Source organism: Cetorhinus maximus, chromosome 16 (genome assembly GCF_964194155.1).
Source record: "Cetorhinus maximus chromosome 16, sCetMax3.hap1.1, whole genome shotgun sequence".
Lineage (NCBI taxonomy): Eukaryota > Metazoa > Chordata > Chondrichthyes > Lamniformes > Cetorhinidae > Cetorhinus > Cetorhinus maximus.
In genome coordinates this window covers 31079908-31095892 of record NC_135894.1, presented here as the reverse complement: position 1 = coordinate 31095892, position 15985 = coordinate 31079908, and the positions used below count along the sequence as shown (strand labels likewise).

The 15985-nt window shown below is 46.7% G+C and overlaps 1 protein-coding gene across 1 annotated transcript in view; it reads left to right on the top strand.

Moving 5' to 3' along the window:
- Window positions 1-15985, top strand: part of dgkh (diacylglycerol kinase, eta) — a 675016-nt gene that overhangs the window by 586048 nt on the left and 72983 nt on the right.

Genomic DNA, 15985 nt, shown 5'->3' with positions numbered 1-15985 from the left:
CGGGAGGACTGTGAAGCAGGTCAGGATTACTGCAAAACAGACTGGAAGGAGCGTGAAGCAAGTTAGGATCATTGTGAAGCAGACTGGTAGGAGGTCAAGATCACTGAGAAGGAGGCCAGGAGGAGTGTGAACAGGTCAGGATCACTGTCAAGCAGAGGAGGCGGTGGCATAGTTGTATTGTCGCTGGACTAGTAATCCAGAAACCCGGGGCTATGCTCTGGGGACCTGGGTTCGAATCCTGCCATGGCAGACGGTGGAATTTGAATTCAATAAAAATCTGGAATTAAAAGTCTAATGATGACCATGAAACCATTGTCAATTGTTGTAAAAACCCATCTGGTTCACTAATGTCAGAAACGACAACGGCAATCTCAGCCCTGTCGACCTTGCAAAGTCCTCCTTATTAACATCTGGGGGCTAGTGCCGAAATTGGGAGAGCTGTCTCACAGACTAGCCAAGCAATAGCCTGACGTAGTCATCCTCACGGAATCATGCCTTACAGATAATGTCCCAGACACCACCATCACCATCCCTGGGTATGCCCTGTCCCACTGGCGGCACCGTGGTATACAGTCGAAAGGGGGTTTCCCTGGGAGTCCTCAACATCAACTCTGGACCCCTTGAAGTCTCATGGCATCAGGTCAAACATGGGCAAGGAAACCTCCTGCTGATTACCACGTACCGCCCTCCCTCAGCTGATGAATCAGTGCTCCTCCATGTTGAACACCACTTACAGGAAGCACTGAGGGTGGCAAGGGCACAGAATGTACTCTGGGTGGGGGACTTCAATGAACTACTGACCGAGCTGGCCAAGTCCTAAATGACATAGCTGCTAGACTGGGTCTGTGGCAGGTGGTGAGGGAACCAACAAGAGGGAAAAACATACTTGACCTCATCCTCACCAACCTGCTTTCCACAGATGCAGCTGTCCATGACAGTATCGGTAGGAGTGCCCACTGCACAGTCCCTGTGGACGAAGTCCCGCCTTCACATTGAGGATACCCTCCATCGTGTTGTGTGGCACTACCACCGTGCTAAATGGGATAGATTTCGAACAGATCCAGCAACTCAAGACTTGGCATCCATGAGGCGATGTGGGCCATCAGCAGCAGCATAATTGTACTCTAACACAATCTGTAATCTCATGGTCCGGCATATCCCCCACTGACCATTACCATCAACCCAGGGGATCAACCCTGGTTCAATGAAAATTGCAGGAGGGCATGTGAAGAGCAGCACCAGAGAACCTGGTGAAGCTATAACACAGGACTACTTGCATGCCAAGCAGCATAAGCAGGAAGTGATTGACAGAGCTAAGCAATCCCACAGCCAACGGATCAGATCTAAACTCTGCAGCCCTGCCACATCCAGTCGTGAATGGTGGTGGACAATTGAACAACTCACTGGAGGAGGAGGCTCCACAAATATCCCCATCCTCAATGGTGGAGGAGCCCAGCACAGCAGTGCAAAAAATAAGGCTGATGCATTTGCTACAACCTTCAACCTGAAGTGCTGAGTGGATGATCCAAATCGGCCTCCGGAGGTCCCCAGAATCACAGATACCAATCTTTATCCAATTGGATTCACTCCACGTGATATCAAGAAATGGCTGAAGGCACTAGATACTGCAAAGGCTATGGGCCCTGACAATATTCTAGCAATAGTACTGAAGACTTGTGCTCCAGAACTTGCTGCGCCCCTAGCCGAGCTGTTCCAGTACAGCTACAACACTGGCCCAGGTATACCCTGTACACAAAAAGCAGTACAAATCCAGCTAGGCCAATTACCGCCCCATCAGTCTACTCTCGATCATCATTAAAGTAATGGAAGGGGTCATCAGCAGTGCTATCAAGCAGCACTTGCTTAGCAATAACCTGCTCACTGATGCCCAGTTTGGGTTCCGCCAGGGCCACTCAGCTCCTGACCTCATTACAGCCTTGGTTCAAACATGGACAAAAGACCTGAACTCTAGAGGTGAGGTGAGAGTGACCGCCCTTGACATTAAGGCAACATTTGACGGAGTGTGGCATCAAGGAGCCCTAGCAAAACTGGAGTCAATGGGAATCAGCGGGAAAACTCTCCGTTGGTTGGAGTCATACCTAGCACAAAGGAAGATGGTTGTGGTTGTTGGAGGTCAGTCATCTCAGCTCTAGGACATCACTGCAGGGGTTCCTCAGGGTAATGTTCTAGACCCAACCATCTTCAGCTGCTTCATCAATGACTTTCCTTCCATCATAAGGTCAGAAGTGGGCATATTCGCTGATTGCACAATATTCAGCACCGTTCGTGACTCCTCAGATACTGAAGCAATCCATGTCCAAATGCAGCAAGACCTGGACAATATCCAGGCTTGGGCTGACAAGTGGAAAGTAACATTCGTGCCACACAAGTGTGAAGCAATGACCAACAAGAGAGAATCCAATCATCGCTCCTTGATGTTCAATATCATTACTATCACTGAATCCCCCACTATCAACATCCTGGGGATTATCATTGACCAGAAACTGAACTGGACTGGCCATATAAATACTGTGGGTACAAGAGCAGGTCAGAGGCTCAGAATCGTGCGGTGAGTAACTCACCTCTTGACCCCACAAGGCCTGTCCACCGTCTACAAGGCATAAGTCAGGAGTGTGATGGAATACTCCCCACTTGCCTGGATGAGTGCAGCTCCAACACACTCAAGAAGCAGGACACCGTCCAGAACAAAGCAGCCCACTTGTCTGGCACCACATCCACAAGCATTCACTCCCTTCACCACCGACGCACAGTAGCAGCAGTGTGTACCTTCTACAAGATGCACTGTAGGAATTCACCAAGGCTCCTTAGACAGCACATTCCAAACCCACGACCACTAGGAGGACAAGGGTAGCAGATAGATGGGAACACCACCACCTTGAGGGTCCCCTCCAAGTAACTCACCATCCTGACTAGGAAATATATCACCGTTCCTTCGCTGTAGCTGGGTCAATATCCTGGAAATCCCTCCCTAACAGCACTGTGGCTTTACCTACACCACATGGGCTGCAGCAGTTCAAGAAGGCAGCTTACTACCACATTCTCATGGGCAACCAGGGAGGGGTAATAGTTGCTGGCCCAGCCAGCGAAGCCCACACCCCGTGAATGAACAAAAAAAATGCTTTAAATAAGATCAGGAAGAGTGTGAAGCAGCTTAGGATCACTGTGAAGCAGACCGGGAAGAGTGTGAAGCAGGTCAGGATCACTGTGAAGCGGTCCGGGAGGAGTGTGAAGCAGGTGAGGATCACTGTGAAGCAGACCGGGAGGAATATGAAGCAGGTCAGGATCACTGTGAAGTGGACCGGGAGGAGTGTGAAGCAGGTCAGGATCACAGTGAAGCAGATTGGGAGGAGTGTGAAGCAGGTGAGGATCACTGTGAAGCAGACCGAGAGTATCGTGAAGCAGGTCAGGATCATTGTGAAACAGATCAGGACGTGTGTGAAACAGGTCAGGATCACTGTGAAGCAGACCGGGAGGAATTTGAAGCAGGCCATGTTCACTGTGAAGCAGACCAAGATGATGGTGAGGCAGGTCAGTAGTATCACCGTGAAGCAGACCAGGAGGAGCGTGAAGCAGACCAGGAGGAGCGTGAAGCAGGTCAGGATCACTGTGAAGCAGACTGGGAGGAGTGTGAAGCAGGTCAGGATCACAGTAAATCAGACTGGGATCACTGAAGTGAGAGGGGGAAAAAAATCAGTGTCACATCATAGGAAGGCCATGAGGTGATTGACTGGTCAGTATTGTAGCTTGTTTCTCTTTCTCCAAAGTTGATGTTAGTCTAAGGAGCAGGGATTTTTTTTTTGTTTATACGGGGTTAAGTAAAGCATTTCAATTAGCCTTCCCTTTATTTAAGTGACAGCAGCAGAGAAGTAACTAGCTGGTGAGTCTTTTTTTTATTAAGTAGGAAGTTGTATTAACTAATAGAGGAATGGCAGGGCAGCTCCAACTCCTAGAGTGCACTTTCTATTCCATGTGTACATCCATATTCCTCTGTCCTGGATAACCATATGTGCAGGAGGTGTTGCATATCTGCAGCAGCTTGAGCTCTGGCATCCAGAGCGTTAACAGCAGCTGGAGCTATTGTGGTGCACTCTCAAGGTTGAGAGCTTTGTCGATAGCATGTTTTACAGATGTGGTCATCCTGCTGCTTAAGAGCATGCAGGGAGAGAGGGAGTGGGTGATTACCAAGCAGTGGAGAAGAAATGGCCAGGTAGTGCAGGAATCTCCTGAGTGCATCTCACTCTCCAACCAGCATTCAGTTCTGTATACTGATGAAAGTGATGGTTCATCTGGAGAGTGCAGCCAGAGCCCAGCCCGTGCCACCACGACTGCCTCAGCTGTTCAGGGGACACAAAGAAGACTGGAAGAGCAATAGTGATAGGAATTCAAGAGTTAGGGGAAGAGACGCGCATTTTTTCGGCCGCAGACGTGAATCTAGGATGGTGTGATGACAGGGCTAAGGATGTCACTGAGCGGCTGCAGAGCACCCTGAGGGAGAGAGTGAACAGCCGATGGTCGTGGTCCAAATGAGCACCAACAACATAGGCAGAAAAAGGGATGTGGTCCTGCTGTCAGAATTTAGGGAGCCAGGTAGGAAATTGGCAAACAGGACCTCAAAATCTCTGAATTACTCCCGATAGCATGTGCAGGTGAGTGTTGAAATGGGAGGATAAATCAGATGAATGTATAGCTGGAGAGATGGTGCAGAAAGGGAGGCCTTTAGATTCCTGGGACATTGAGACCAGTTCTGGAGGAGATGGAACCTGTACAGACGAGACGGGTTTTACCTAAACAGAGCTGGGATCAATTTCCTTGCATGTGCTACTGGCGAAGGCTTAAACTAATTTGGCAGGGGTTGGGGAATAAAGAAGCAAAACGAGCGTATGAGAAGAGACTGGCAGCTAACATACAAGGGAATCTCAATGTCTTCTATAGGCATAAAAATAGTAAAAAGGTGGAAAGCGGAGGAGTAGGGCCAATTGGGGACCAAGAAGGGGATTTACACATGGAGGCAGGGGAATGGCTGAGGTATGAAGCGAAGACTTTGCATCTGTCTTTAACAAGGAACATGACACTGCACAGGTCATGGTGAAAGAGGAGGTAGTTCAGACTAGTTCAGTTTTTTTTTTAAAAAGAGTGCGGAGAGTGAGGGGAGTTCATTTTAAACAGAGCGTGGAGAGTGAGGGGAGTTCATTTTAAACAGAGCGTGGAGAGTGAGGGGAGTTCATTTTAAACAGAGCGTGGAGAGTGAGGGGAGTTCATTTTAAAAAGAGCGCGGAGAGTGAGGGGAGTTCATTTTAAAAAGAGTGCGGAGAGTGAGGGGAGTTCATTTTAAAAAGAGTGAGGGGAGTTCATTGTAAACAGCGCGCGGAGAGTGAGGGGAGTTCATTTTAAACAGATTGCGGAGAATGAGGGGAGTTCATTTTAAACAGAGCGCGGAGAGTGAGAGGAGTTCATTTTAAACAGATCATGGAGAGTGAGGGGAGTTCATTTTAAACAGAGTGCGGAGAGTGAGGGGAGTTCATTTTAAACAGAGCGCGGAGAGTGAGAGGAGTTCATTTTAAACAGATCACGGAGAGTGAGGGGAGTTCATTTTAAACAGAGCGCGGAGAGTGAGGGGAGTTCATTTTAAACAGAGCGCGGAGATTGAAAATAAAAGGGAAGCTGAAGAGGAGCGGCCAGTGTGTGAGCGGCCCAGTGAAGGAGTGGAGCTTTGAGGCTTTGGCTCGAGAGGCTTCGGTGAGTAGAGGCTGAGGACGAGCTTGCTCCCAGTGGGGTAAGGCCGTGTAAGTTCCTTTAATTAAATTAGGAGTAGGTAATGGAGGCAGCAGTTAGGGCAGTCGAGTGCTCCGAATGCAGCATGTGGGAAGTCTGGGACAGCACAATTGTCCCTGGTGACTACACCTGCAAAAGGTGCATCCAGCTGCAGCTCCTGAGAAGCCGAGTTAGGGAACTGGAGCTGGAGCTGGATGAACTTCGGATCATACGGGAGGCAGAGGCAGTAATAGACAGGAGTTTCAGGGAGACAGTCACCCCTAAAAGTCAGGAGGCAGGTAGCTGGGTGAATGCCAGGAGAGGGAAGGGGAATAGACAGAAAGAGCAGAGCACCCCTGTGGCCGTTCCCATCAACAATAGGTATACCGTTTTGGATACTGTTAGTGGGGACGACCCACCAGGAACAAGTTGTAGTGGTCGCGTCTCTGGCACCGAGGCTGGACCCTCAGCTCAGAAAGGAGCGAGGGAAAAGAGGAGAGCAGTAGTGATAGGGGATTCGATAGTTAGGGGGACAGATAGGAGGTTCTGTGGGAGAGATCGAGAATCCCGGATGGTCTGTTGCCTCCCTGGTGCCAGGGTACGCGATATCTCGGATCGAGTTCTCAGTATTCTCAGGAGGGATGGTGAGCAGCCAGATGTCGTGGTCCATGTAGGGACCAATGACGTGGATAGGAAGGAGGAGGAGGCCCTGCAAAGAGAGTTTAGGGAGCTAGGTGCAAAGTTGAAGGACAGGACCTCCAGGGTTGCGATCTCAGGAGTGCTACCCATGCCACGTGCTAGTGAGGCTGGAAATAGGAGGATAATGCAGCTAAATACGTGGCTAAGGAGATGGTGCAGGAGGGAGGGCTTCATGTTTCTTGACAATTGGGCTCTGTTCCAGGGAAGGTGGGACCTGTTCTGATGGGATGGTTTGCACCTGAACTGGAAGGGGACTAACATCCTTGCGGGTAGGTTCGCTAGTGCTGCTCCGGGGCGTTTAAACTAGATTTGCAGGGGGAGGGGAACCAGAGTGTTAGAGCAGATAGTGAGGTGGAGGAGGATAAAGGTCAAGCGAGGAATGCATGTATAGACAGAAATCAAAGGTTTGTACGGGATAGAAATGTTCTCAGGTGCATCTATTTCAATGCAAGGAGTATTGTCGGAAAGGCAGATGAGCTTAGGGCGTGGATTAGCACGTGGGATTATGACATTATTGCTATTAGTGAGACTTGGTTGCAGGAGGGACAGGACTGGCAGCTCAATGTTCCGGGGTTCCGTTGTTTCAGACGTGATAGAGGGGGAGGGATGAAGAGGGGAGAGGCGTTACTAGTCAGGGAAAATATCACAGCTGTGCGTAAGCAGGACAGCCCGGAGGGCTCGTCTACAGAGGCCATATGGGTGGAGCTGAGGAACGGGAAAGGTGTGACCACACTAATAGGGTTGTATTATAGACCGCCCAATAGTCAGAGAGAATTGGAGGAGCAAATCTGTAGAGAGATAGCAGACCGATGTAAGAAACAGAAAGTTGTGATAGTAGGAGATTTTAACTTTCCACATATTGACTGGGACTCCCATACTGTAAAAGGGCTGGATGGCTTGGAGTTTGTCAAATGTGTTCAGGAAAGTTTTCTAAATCAATATATAGAGGTACCAACGAGAGAGAATGCAATACTTGATCTCCTATTAGGGAACCAGACAGGTCAGGTGACAGAAGTATGTGTAGGCAAACATTTTAGGTCCAGTGACCAAAATGTCATTAGTTTTAAGTTAATTATGGATAAGGATAGGTCTGGTCCTCGAGTTGAGATTCTAAATTGGAGAAAGGCCAATTTTGTGGAAATGGGAAGAGTGGATTGGGATAAGTTGTTTTCTGGCAAGGATGTGTTCAGTAAGTGGAAGGCATTCAAAGGCGAAATTTTGAGGGTGCAGAGTTTGCATGTTTCTGTCAGGATTAAAGGCAAAGTTAACAGGCATAGGGAACCTTGGTTTTCAAGGGATATTGGCGAACTGGTTAAGAAGAAGAGAGAGGTGTATAGCAGGTATATGCAACAAGAAGCAAATGAGGTACTAGTAGAGTATAGAAAATGTAAAAAAATACTAAAGAAGGAAATCACAAAGGCAAAAAGAAGACATGAGGTTGCTTTGGCAGATAATGTGAAGGTAAACCTGAAGGGTTTCTACAAGTATATTAAAAGTAAAAGGATGGTAAGGGACACAATTGGTCCCTTTGAAGATCAGAGTGGTCGTCTATGTGTGGAGCCTCACGAGATGGGGGAGATCTTAAACAGTTTTTTTGCATCAGTATTTACTCAGGAAACTGGCATAGTGTATAAGGAAGGAAGGGAAACAAGCAGTAGTGTCATGGAACATATAGAGATTAAAGAGGAGGAGGTGCTTGCTGCCTTACAGCGAATAAAGGTAGTTAAATCCCCCGGGCCTGACATGATATTCCCTCGGACCTTGAGGGAGACTAGTGTAGAAATTGCAGGGGCCCTGGCAGAAATATTTAAAATGTCCTTAGGCACGGGTGAGGTGCCGGAGGATTGGAGGGTAGCTCATGTTGTTCCGTTGTTTAAAAAAGGCTCCAAAAATAAACCAGGTAATTACAGGCCAGTGAGCCTGACGTCAGTAGTAGGTAAATTATTGGAAAGTGTTCTGAGAGATTGGATATACAATTATTTGGACAGCCAAGGGCTGATTAAGGATAGTCAGCATGGCTTTGTGCATGGTAGGTCGTGTTTAACGAATCTTGTAGAGTTTTTCGAGGAGGTTACCAAGAAAGTAGCTGAAGGAAAGGCTGTGAATGTTGTCTACATGGACTTTAGTAAGGCCTTTGATAAGGTCCCACATCGGAGGTTAGTTCAGAAGGTTCAGACACTTGGTATCCATGGAGAGGTTGTAAACTGGATTCGAAATTGGCTGTGTGGGAGAAGACAGAGAGTGGTAGTGGATGATTGCTTCTCAGACTGGAGGTCTGTGACTAGTGGTGTGCCTCAGGGATCTGTGCTGGGACCGTTGTTGTTTGTTGTCTATATCAATGATTTGGATGATAATGTGGTAAATTGGATCAGCAAGTTTGCTGATGAGACTAAGATTGGAGGCGTTGTGGACAGCGAGGAAGGCTTTCAAAGCTTGCAGAGGGATCTGGACCAACTGGAAAAATGGGCCAGAAAATGGCAGATGGAATTTAATGCAGAAAAGTGTGAGGTGTTGCATTTTGGAAGGACAAACCAAGGTAGGACATACACAGTAAATGGTAGGGCACTGAGGAGTGCGGAGGAACAAAGGGATCTGGGAGTTCAGATACATAATTCCCTGAAAGTGGTGTCACAGGTAGACAGGGTTGTAAAGAAAGCTTTTGGCATACTGGCCTTCATAAATCAAAGTATTGAGTATAGGAGTTGGGATGTTATGGTGAGGTTGTATGAGACATTGGTGAGGCCAACTTTGGAGTATTGAGTGCAGTTCTGGTCGCCTAACTACAGGAAGGATATCAGTAAGATTGAAAGAGTGCAGAGAAGATTTACTAGGATGTTGCCGGGTCTTAAGGAGTTGAGTTACAGGGAAAGATTAAACAGGCTAGGACTTTATTTCTTGGAGCGTAGAAGGATGAGGGGAGATTTGATAGAAGTTTACAAAATTATGAGGGGTATAGACAGAGTAAATGCGAGTAGGCTCTTTCCACTTAGATTAGGAGAGATAAACACGAGAGGACATGGCTTTAGGGTGAAAGGGGAAAGGTTTAGGGGGAACATTAGGGGGAACTTCTTCACTCAGAGAGTGGTGAGAGTGTGGAACGAGCTACCATCTGACGTGGTAAATGCGGGCTCACTCTTAAGTTTTAAGAATAAATTGGATAGATACATGGATGGGAGAGGTCTGGAGGGTTATGGACTAGGTGCAGGTCAATGGGATTAGCAGAATAATATTTCGGCACAGACTAGAATTGCCTGTTTTCTGTGCTGTAGTGTTCTATGGTTCTAAGGGTTTAAATTTGATAAGGAGGAGGTATTGGATAGGGTGTCTGTACTTAAAGTTGATAAGACACCAGGACCAGATGAGATGCATCCAAGGATACTGAGGGAAGTGAGAGTGGAAATTGTGGAGGCACTGGCAGTAATTTTTCAATCCCCCTTAGATAGAGGGGTGATGTCAGAGGACTGGAGAATTGTAGATGTTACACTTGTGCAAATAAGCCCAGTAACTTTATCCTCAGTGATGGAGAAACTTCTAGAAACAATAATTAGGGACAAAATTAATAGTAAGTTGGGCAAGTGCTGGTTGATCAACAAACACCAGCATGGATTTGTTAAGGGCCGATTGTGTTTCACCGACTTGCTGGAGTTTTTTGATGAGGTAACCGTTGATGAGGGTAATGTTGTTGTTGTGGTGTGCATGACCTCCAAAAGGTATTTGATACAGCGCTGCACAACAGACTTGTGAGCAAAGTTATAGCTCATTGAATAAAAGGGGCAGTAACAACATGGATATGAAATTGGCTGAGTAACAGACAGAAAAAAAGGAAACAGGCAACAGAGAGTAGTGGTTAATGGATGTTTTTCAGACTGGAGAAAGGTTTGTAGTGGAGTTCCCCAAAGGTCAATGTTGGGACCTTTGCTTTTCCTGATATTTATTAATGATTTAGACCCTGGCATAAAGGGCACAATTTCAAAATTTGTGAATGATGTATAACTTGGAAGCATTGTGAACTGTGAAGAGGATGGTGTCGAACTTCAAAAGGATATAGACATTGGTAGAATGGGTGGACAAGTGGCAGGTGAAGTTCTATGCAGAAAAATGTGAAGTGATTCATTTTAGTAGGAAGAACACGGAGAAACGAGATAAAAAAGGGTACAACATTAAAGGGGCTGCAGGAACAGAGAGACCTGGGTGTATGTGTGCACACTTCGTTGGAAGCTGGCAGGACAGGCTGAGAGAGAGGTTAATAAAGCAAACAGTATCCTGGGATTTATTAATAGGGGCATAGAATATAAGGGCAAGGAAGTTATGTTGAGCTTGTCTAGAACACTAGTTCGACCTCAACTAGGAGTATTGCGTCCAGTTCTGGGCGCCACACTTTAGGAAGTTTGTGAAGGCATTAAAGATAGCGCAGAAAAGATTCATGAGAATGGCTCCAGGGCTGAGGAACTTCAGTTTTGATGTTGGGGCTGTTTTCTTTGGAGAAGAGAAGGTTAAGAGGGGATTTGATATAAGATTCAAAATCATGAGGGGTCTGGAGAGGCTAGATAGGGAAAATAGTTCACATTGATGGAAGATGGAGAACCAGAGGGCACAGATTTAAGGTTAATTGGCAAAAGAAGCAATAGCGACATGAGGGAAAACTACTTCTAACATTGAGTGGTTGGGATCTGGAATGCACTGTCTGAGAGTGTGGTGGAGACAGGGTCAATCAAGGCACTCAAAAGGGAATTGGATTATTATCTGAGAAGGAAGAATGTGCAGGGCCAAGGGGAAATGGCTGGGGAGTGGCACTAGATGAATTGCTCCTTCAGAGGGCCAGCACAGGCACGACAAGCCAAATGGCCTCCTTCTACACTGTAACCATTCTATAACTCTAGTTAATTAGCAGAGTTAGGAATGAAGTCCTAGAATGCAACGTGGAGCCAGTGGCACAGTGATAATGTCTCTGAGCTAGTAATCCAGAGACCCAGGTTGATGCTCTGGGAATATAGGTTCAAACCCCTCAATTACAGCTGGTGGCATTTAAATTCAATTAATAAAAACAAAATCTGGAAGCGAAAGCTAGTCTCAGTAACGGTGACTGTGAAACTATCTTTGATTGTTGTGAAAACCCATCTGGTTCATTAATATCCTTTAGGGAAGGAAATCTGCCATCCTTACCTGGTCTGGCCAACATGTGACTCTGGAACCACAGCAATGTGGTTGACTCTTAACTGCCCTCTGAAATGGCCGAGCAAGCCACTCAGCTCAAGGGCAATTGGGGATGGGCAACAAATGCTGGCCCTGCCAGTGATGGCCGCGTGCCATCAAAGAATGAAACAAAGCAAAAGTAATCAGGCCCAAATAACAAAACAAAAATTATCAATGAGACTATAGAATGTATGCCAAAAAAATTCTGATATTGTGATCAATAATAAAAGTGCAACTCACCTTTAAGAAGTTGCAGGCCAGGCCATTTCTACGCTTCTGTGCTTATCCACAGTTTGCTCCCATAAGAAACAAGTAGGTAGAGTTTTCCACACATGCACTGTCCAAAAGCTCACTGTGCATTGTAACAACAACATCTTATATTTATATAGCGCTTTTAACGAAATAATATGTCCCAAGGCACTTCACAGGACCATTATAAAACAAGGTATTACACCGAGGAGATAACTATATCAGATCAGACCAAAAACTTTCTGTTCAAAAGCTTGGTTTTAAGGAGTGGCTTAAAGGAAGAAAGTGAGGCGGAGAGGTGTAAGGAAGGTATTCCAGAGCTTGGGACCTAGGCAAGTATAGGTGCGGCTACCAGTAATAGAACAATTAAAACAGGGAATGCACAAGAGACCAGAATTGGAGGAGCATAGTGATTTTAGAAGGTTGTGCGATTGGAGGAGATTACAGAGATATGGAGGGATGCGCCATGGAGGGATTTGAAAACAAGGATGAGATTTTTAAAAATCTAGAAAAGCAAAGCTTCTTAAAATTTTCACCTTAATATACTAATGACCCAGTAAATTCACTAGATAATTAAATCATTTTTTGGAAAAGGTTGCAGCATTTACTGTTACCTTGCATTGTCTCAATTTAAAATCCATCCAAAAAGGATCAATGATCTGAAGGACGTGATGAAGTCCTAAAAACCATGTTCCTCTGTCACTTTTCTGTATCAGTGGTAAAAGATTAAATATATTTCTAATTTTCACCAACCTGACAATGTGGAAAATGTGCATCTATTGATGGCTGTTGGGCAGTACCAATTACAGACCGTCCTTTGATCAGTGCTGATTACAGACCCCAGAAGGGCAGCACTGATTACAGAACCCCGAAGACAGTACTCATTACAGACCCCCATATGGCTGCTTTGATTACTCACCCTCCGTAGGGTAGTATGATTACAGACCCCTGTAGGGCTGTACTGATTACGGACCCTCTGTGGAGCAGTACTGATTACGGACCCTCTGTGGGGCAGTACTGATTACGGATCCTCTGTGGAACAGTATTGATTACGGACCGTCTGTGGGGCTGTACTGATTACGGATCCTCTGTGGGGCAGTGTTGATTACGCACCCTCTGTGGAGCAGTGCTGGTTACGGACCCTCTGTGGGGCAGTGTTGATTACGCACCCTCTGTGGAGCAGTGCTGGTTACGGACCCTCTGTGGGGCAGTGCTGATTACGGACCCTCTGTGGGGCAGTGCTGATTACGGACCCTCTGTGGGGCAGTGCTGATTACGGACCCTCTGTGGGGCAGTGCTGATTACGGACCCTCTGTGGGGCAGTGCTGATTACGGACCCTCTGTGGGGCAGTGCTGATTACTAACCCCCTGTAGGTCAGTGCAGATTACAGACCCCAGAAGGGCAGCACTGATTACAGAACCCCGAAGACAGTACTCATTACAGAACCCCATATGGCTGCTTTGATTACTCACCCTCTGTAGGGTAGTACGATTACAGACCCCTGTAGAGCTGTACTGATTATGGACCCTCTGTGGGGCAGTACTGATTACGGACCCCCTGTGGGGCAGTACTGACTCCGGACCCTCTGTGGGGCTGTACTGATTACAGAACCCCGATGACAGTACTCATTACAGAACCCCATATGGCTGCTTTGATTACTCACCCTCTGTAGGGTAGTACGATTACAGACCCCTGTAGGGCTGTACTGATTACGGACCCTCTGTGGGTCAGTGCTGATTACGGACCCTCTGTGGAGTAGTACTGAGTACGGACCCTCTGTGGGGCAGAGCTGATTACGGACCCTCTGTGGGGCAGAGCTGATTACGGACCCTCTGTGGGGCAGTGCTGATTACGGACCCTCTGTGGGGCAGTGCTGATTACGGACCCTCTGTGGGGCAGTACTGATTACGGACCCTCTGTGGGGCAGTGCTGATTACGGACCCTCTGTGGAGTAGTATTGAGTACGGACCCTCTGTGGGGCAGAGCTGATTACGGACCCTCTGTGGGGCATTGCTGATTACGGACCCTCTGTGGGACATTGTTGATTACGGACCCTCTGTGAAGTAGTATTGAGTACGGACCCTCTGTGGGGCAGTGCTGATTACGGACTCTGTGTGGGGCAGTACTGATTACGGACCCTCTGTGGGACATTGTTGATTACGGACCCTCTGTGGGGCAGAGCTGATTATGAAGCCAAAACATGTCAAAATGCTGGAAATACTCAGCAGGTGGCACCATCTGTGGAGAGAGAAACTGAGCTTACCTTTCAAACTGATGACCCATTGTCAGAACTGGGAAAAGTTACAGACATAACAGGTTTAAACAAATACAGACTCGATGGAAGAGGAAGGGGAGAAAAGAACAAGGGGAAGGTCTGTGAAAGGCAGGTGAGATTAAATGACAAAATGACTAATGGTGCAAGATAAAAGACATGTTAATGAGACCAGTAAAGAAACAAAAGATGGGACTCAAAGAGGTGTAAATGGCAAGAGCAGAATCATTACCAGTAGCTCCTTTCTGAAAATAATGGGGGTGGTATTTATGATCTGAACTATTTGCACTCGTGTTGAGTCCAGAAGACAGTAAATTACCTAACCCAACAACAATCCAATAATGCACTGTTCCTTGAGCTTGTGTTGAGCTTCATTCAAACATCGTAGGTGACCAAGGACAGAGAGGTCAGGGTGAAATAGAACAAAGAATTAAAGGGACTCGGGGTCATTTTGGGTACTGAATGGAGCTGTTCACCAAAAAAAATCAGTATACTAAATTGAAAGAAGAACAAGTAAGTCACTGTTTCACATGGGAGGAGTGTTTGGATCCCTGGACAGTGGGAAGGAAGGAGGTAAAAGGGCCAATGTTGCATCTCCTGCACTTGCATGGAAAGGTGCTGTGGGAAGGAAAGGTAGCTTTCGGGGTGATGGAAGAGTGGTTGGGGAGGGAACGGTCCCTTTGGAAAACTGAGGGGGAAGGGGAGATGTTTTTGGTGGTGACATCGCACTGGAGGTGGCAGAAATGGTGGAGAAATGGTTCAACATCCGTTAAATGTGGAGGTTGGTGGGGTGGAAAATGAGAACAAGTGGAACCCTGTTGTGGTTATGTGAGGGGGAGGAAGAGATGAGAACAGGGTGCTAGAAAAGGGACTGATCGGTTGAAGGGACCCTGTTAACTCTGAAGGAAGGAAATGTTTGTTTGAGGACAAAGGAAGACATATCAGAAACACTAATATGGAAAGATTGCATTGTCCAAGCAGATGCAAGGAAACGGAGAAACTAGGAGAATGGAATGGAGTCCTGACGGGAAGTGGGGTGTGAGGAAGTGTAGTCACAATAACTGTGGCAGTCAGTGGGCTTATAATAGGTATTGGTGATGAAGCTGGAGTGCATCGGAAGAGTCATGGATGTTGCTAGGAAGGGACTGGACCAGGGGAGAAAAATAGAGTTGAGTTGGGAGGATATAAGTTCCATGGGGGCAGAAACAGGCTGAAATGAAAGGTCAGCCAGGGCAGCCCTGTTTGTGAATTTTGGAAAGAGGTTAGCAGAGAGCTGCAAAGTGCTGGTGGACTGTGAGGTTGGAGGCCATGGTGCAGGAAGAATGAAGAGGAAGAAAATATAAATTGAAAAAAAAAATCTTACTCCTAAAAGATATTGGCCCAGAATTTGCTCCCTGAATAACAGCGAGTTTCATGGTGTTTACTGTTGTTAATGTTGAAACCATCCAAAAAATATAGAGGAAGAGATAACCCTTGAATTACAAATCACAAGTAGCTGATGGTTTCTATCGCTCTACCATTAGCATAAAAAAAGCAACTTGCCCTCAACCTCCACATAAATTCCATAAAGTTATTTCATTTGCATATTATTAAATCACCGTAGAAAGTTGGGGCTGGTACTGAACAGTGAAAGTATGCTTTTTAATGAGGGGATTTATGATCCTGCAATAGCACTCATCCCCTCAAGCTCAGAATGGGAACAGTTGAATGCTGGAGTCTCATTGCACTTCCAGCAACTGACAGGGCAAAAGTATGTTGAGCTGAAGAATGAGGGAGGAAATTCTAGCTAACGGGGCAAG